Source organism: Vigna umbellata, chromosome 1, assembly GCF_029865625.1.
Source record: "Vigna umbellata cultivar VRB3 chromosome 1, Vumbellata_1.0, whole genome shotgun sequence".
Taxonomy (NCBI): Eukaryota; Viridiplantae; Streptophyta; class Magnoliopsida; order Fabales; family Fabaceae; genus Vigna; species Vigna umbellata.
The window spans coordinates 25291844-25297636 of NC_142165.1; the positions used below are offsets into that span (position 1 = coordinate 25291844).

Sequence of the window (5793 nt, forward strand, 5' to 3'; positions counted from 1 at the left end):
TTTCATCTGTAGGAGTTGAGTCTAAGGAAAGAAATTAATCTATACAAAATACGAATCAGTTTCAAACTTTGAAAAGAAGAGAAATATTTATATTTAATGCATGATACTGATATTTCTCGAACAAGAATATTAAAACAATTATTTATTTCACTTGACACAGGGCATTGTCCAAGATTAACCTTCAACTTGAATTTGATGGAACCATTAGAATCTGCTAAGCGCTCATTATTCTTGAGGAATATCTCAAGATGTTGTTTGATATAATTGGAAGAAAAGAAGGAAAATAATTCATGATAAAAAAATTAATACTACAATAACATCATTAAGTAATAATTAATTTAAAGATAAAAAAATAATTAATCATTGTATTATCTATATTATTATATATTATTTTATAAACTCAAAATTATTTGTTATAAAATAATTTATATTAATAAAAATTTGTTATTAGTATGTGAACGAGTGTTTATGAATTTTACATTAGTTACTATATTTTAACTAGTTACTAGCATTAGTCTTAATTATTAATTACAAACTAATTTAAAATCCAATAATAAAAAGTAGTTAAAACTTTGAAAATTATTATTAGAGACCAATTTGACCATAAACAATTATAATTCTTCATTATTAACAAAGACGATTTTAGATAATAATTTTTAGTTCATAAAATGGTCTCTAATATAATAACTAATATTTTTTCTATTTAAATTAATTTCTATTTAATAATTTTCTTGTAATGAGAATAAATAAAAAAAATTGTAAGTCACTGTTAACATTGTTTTTTTATTTTATTTTTTTTTAAAAAACAAGCTAAGGAATTTGTCAAAGTTACATGTTCTTATGTAATGACTTTATCTCAACCATTTATCCTGTCACACTCTAGTGTTTGTTGTTAGAGATACATTATGCTATTCTTAGTTTTAATAATGACAAATAATGTCTAGGTCTAGTTTTGAAAAACTAATATATTTATTTTAAAGTATGTTTATAAGGAAAATCCAGAAGATTATTTCTCTGAAATGTTCCAAACAATACTATGGCATAAAAAAATGTTTTATTTTTCATGAGTTGAAGATATTCTTCTAAAGCTCTTACAAGATTAAATGTATAGGAAGTTATTTTATAACACTAAAAAATTAAATTACATACCGTCAAAATTCGTATATAACATTTGATTACATACGGTTTACATAAGGACAAAAATTCGTATATAAAACTATCGTAGCTAAATTATATACGGATTTATCCGTATATAAATTATATACGGATATATCCGTATATAATTTATATACGGATAAATTCGTATTTAATTTATATACGGATATATTCGTATGTAATTTATATATGGATATATCCGTATATAATATCCGTATATAATACATCAAAAAAATAATTTTCTTTTACATACGGATAAATCTGTATGTAACATAAAATAGAGAAAAAATATTTATAAAAAACAGAAAGCTTTAAAATAAAAAAAAAACTTACAAATATAATATTATATAAGGTTATCGCTATTAGTTTCAACTTTTAACAAATGTAAAGAATTTATAATATATAATTATGCTAAAAACAAATAATTAAAACATAAAATTTTTATTGAAAGACTTAATAAATAGAATTCAAAACAAACCGGTCCTTGTACAATATAGAATTGAATATTAACTAAACTATAATTTACACCTAAAATATAATCAAACTCTACTCAGAAAGAAACTCTGAAACAATTGTTGCTAGCTCTACAAATGTTGCACAAAAAATTATTGGGTGGAAGACCTTCTTCAAGCTTGATGAAATCTGAAAACAAAGGGAGGGGATAAGAAATGACATAGCTATAGTAGACTTGCAAGGGAAGCAGAAAGTAGAGACATCTATATAAAAGAGCCATAGACATTTCTGACCTCTTAGATTGAATCCTTTTGGTGGAACATAAACCAACTTGGGAACATATGTCATCAGGTTTCACCTACAGAACAAGATCAAACTCATTTAGGTCCAAAGAGTGAAAATGCAAATCGAAAAAATTTCACAAACCAAAAACCATGTTCCATTGGATACCTACCCCTGATACCAAGAGAATCTCCAGATATATCGAAGCACATATAGTTGGACTAGCACATCTCTAATAATGAAATTAGGTACAGATGAAACAACAAAAGAAATATTGAAACACACCATAATGGAACAACATTGGCAACTGAGATCATCCTACAGTTCACAGTAGTAACATTTGTAAGCATAGCTATCTACAAATATATATTGAGTGGAAAGTCACAAAAAATTACTCACCAGCTGCTTGACAATAGCGTTGCCAACTTTAATTCCCATAAAAATATTAAATTAAATAAATTCCTACAAATATATTATATAAAGTCTTACGAAACCATCATACTCTAGATTCACACATTATGATACAACAAACGTTTTTCCTAATGCTCACAATAGTGTGTTAGTACAAAGCAAATGTTAGATCAAAGTTTAACCGACACTTTTGTTTAATTTTGATTAAACAACAAATGTAAATTATATCTTTACAACCGTTAGATCTCATCAAACGTAAGTGTTTATTTAGCTTAACAAACACATGTAGTGCAACCAATCAAATGCAAACGCTTTGCTTCTACTTCGTTTGATAAGATTTTTCTTGGGCAAACAATGAGTATACTTTGTTTTTATAAATAATGTCTTGAACATTCATATTACACATCAAAGTTATAAACGCTTATTCACTTTGTGCACACAATTTTTGACACTTTTTTTTTCTATTAAGAGGATCTTGTGATGATGTGTCTACATCAATATTTATTGGAGAATGTGCTTAAAAGTTTATCCATACAAACATATTTTTGTAAGGGCATGTTAATGCCGCAAAGTCAACCAATTGTGTTAGGTCATGTGTTTTTCGCTGAATAGAAAAAAATTGCTTGTCTAGGCATGATAAGTGATGGAATGTTGCTTGATAAACCTTTTTTAGTGTTCTCTAATTGTATTTTTTGTGTTCATTGTATAGTACTTTTAACTTGAATGGAGCATGGATCACTATAAATACTCAGCTCCTCAATTGTACATTCACTTTTGAAACCCAAAAGCAATTCCTCCTTGAAAGTCAAGGCTAGAGAATCCTAGGGACCCTCCTCTAGCAACCTTCCAAGCACACTTCCTTACTCTCATCTTTCCATTTTTTCATTTTTCCATTGTGCTTCGTAGTTTCTCTCTCCTCCACCAAATATCTGGATAAAGTATTTGGCTTCTCTCGAAAACAAAAATAGGTCAAGAGAATGTCTTCGACAAATACATTAAAAGAATTAATTATTAAAACACATAAGAAAGGCTAAGCAAGCTAAACACTATGTGTCTAAAGAGAGAAAAAAGCCAAAGAAGCGTTTACTTGATCAAACGATACCATGAGCTAAACAAACACATCATCTTTTGATGAAGTATTTATATACGCCCTGATATCTTCATATTAAAGAACTTCTTTGTAAAATGCTACCTAACGGTAGAAATCAAAAATCACTTTGTTGTTCTGAGTAAGCATTAAATGACAATAAATGCTCAAAAACAACAAAAGTCATAAGAAAAGTCATATCTGTTGCATACACAATTTACTATAATTTTGCAGATAAGTTATTCTACATGCATCCATAGTGCTACAGATCATATATCAAAATGTGGACGTTAGAGATAAAGGAGATAATTACGGAATGTTCCTCACTTGAATCAAAGTCTAAAAAGATCGTACAACCTACTTAAAGGAAAGGACTGAAAAACAATGTCTGCTTAAATAAAGTTGACTTACATAACGACTGCTGTGAAAAGAAGAAAGAAAAAACACAAGTATCAAGGCTACAAACTATAAACTCAGTATAACGGAAAAATACTCATGAAGCCTATAAATAAAAAATCTCTCAAGAAGAAAATCAAGATGATAACTTAAGAGCAAAAGAAAATCTTACAACGATATATCCATCCTAAAAAAGAAAAAGAGAGAAAAAAAACTCAAATAAGAGAATACATCTGAGATGAAGAAAACAGAAGAGAAGAGAAAAAGAGAAAGAGATACTCTCGAGCTTAAGTGACAAAATTCTTACTACTGTAAGAGAGAAGAGAGAAACACCTGTCAGTGTTTAGACTACATTGTATTGTAATCAAATCCTCTCGTGGAGAGATTTAGTCTGAACTAATTGTAAGCAATTGTTGATTGCAATTCTGAAGAGAATTAATACACTTACAACTGAACTCTATTTGAGTTGAGGAATCTAGGTGCGATAGTCTAGTACCAGGAGTGGTTCGAATACTCAAAGGAAATCTCGGAAAGGAACTGAGTACCAGAAGTGGTGCAGATACTCAAAGGAAATCTCGGTAGGGTGCTGAGTACTAGGAGTGGTGCTAATACTTAGAGGAAATATCGGTGAAGTAGCTAAGTACCAAGAGTGGTGCTAAAACTCATTTGTAATCGTGTGAAGATTATAGTGGAACTATATGTGGACAATATGGACGTAGCTTAGTTGGAGCAAACTAGTACAAAATCTCTTGTGTGATTTTCTCTTCTCTCAACTAAATGATCCTCTTGGAAAACCTGCAGTTGAACTTTATATTTCAAATACAAGAACTTCCAAGCTAAACAATCTTTTCTTTTTAAGGAAGTTCTTACAAAACACTATAGTAGAAATATTTTGAATATCACGACAATCTTATCAACGTATATACATATATTTCAAGTCGAGCATTTAAACTTTCAAAAGAATATTTCAAATGCTCGATAATGTGCTATATTAGAAGGGTTGCGAAAAATGTTTTCCATAAACACTATTCAATCCTCTCCCCCCCCCCCTCTGCTTTATCTTCTAGTGTTTTTCAGGTAATTCACTCCAAACACAGACCAAGCTTACATATTTTTCTTTTTTTCCTTCCTTTAAACATAGATATAACCTATTCTATTTTACCTAGCTTGTCGTCATCCCACCTAGCCCATAATCTAAAAATCAACATCCCATTAAAGTGTTGATGGAAGCTCCTTCAACCAAGTTGATGAAGATGATGAAGACAAGAAAGCATGAAGAAGATGAGATGAAGTGGCTTTATGAATGGGTAAGTGATGCATCCTTGAAGGACGTTCGACAAACCTTGAAGGAAAAGATAAAAGAAGTCTAGAAAAAAGACAACTCCAAGAGAACTTAGAAAAGTGAAATTGCAATTTTGTCAGTGTTTCAATAATGTCATTAAAGTTCTAAGAATATAAGAGGTGGAGCTTCTCCTTTTATAGCTGAAGGAGAGAGCTGAAGTGTCTTTTCAAATAACGAACTAGTTACAATGATTCTTGAAGCTTCTAAAGGTCAAGTGCAAAGAAGGAGTGTCTCTTCCCTTGATTTTTTTTCAAAATACATGCAAGGGTGCCTCCCTTCTAACTAACTTCAACTAACTAAGGATATGAAGATTTAACCAAGCCAAAAGACACTCAAAAGTGACGCTCAACCCCGAACTTCAGTCCAAATGGCGCTAAGGCTCATGAATCAACCCAAAATTGACGCAAACTCTTCTTAATGATGATTAAGAAAGACTAAGCAAAGGTCCTTAGTCAAATACAAGGCCTAAAAGAAACATATATACATATTACAAGCTTTAAGAGAAAAGAAGGAATAATTAGTAGTCTATCTTCCATAAAAGTAGAGTTCTTTTGAGGTTCATCTTCCTCTCCCATCGTCTATGTCGTTGCTCTAGTGAGAGGTCCAATATGTCTCCCAAATGGTCCTCCATCAAACCCTCCCTTTGGAAAAGGATTTGTCCTCAGTT

General features: G+C 30.2%; 1 long non-coding RNA gene across 1 annotated transcript; it reads right to left on the bottom strand.

The window, feature by feature from the left end:
• Positions 1 to 1855: 1855 nt before the first annotated feature.
• LOC124844964 (uncharacterized) lies at positions 1856 to 2359 on the bottom strand. Its single transcript, XR_007029412.2, has 3 exons — positions 2290 to 2359; positions 2063 to 2208; positions 1856 to 1966 (listed from the first exon to the last, which is right to left on the bottom strand). It is a non-coding gene; the product is annotated as an uncharacterized LOC124844964 (long non-coding RNA).
• Positions 2360 to 5793: the final 3434 nt, after the last annotated feature.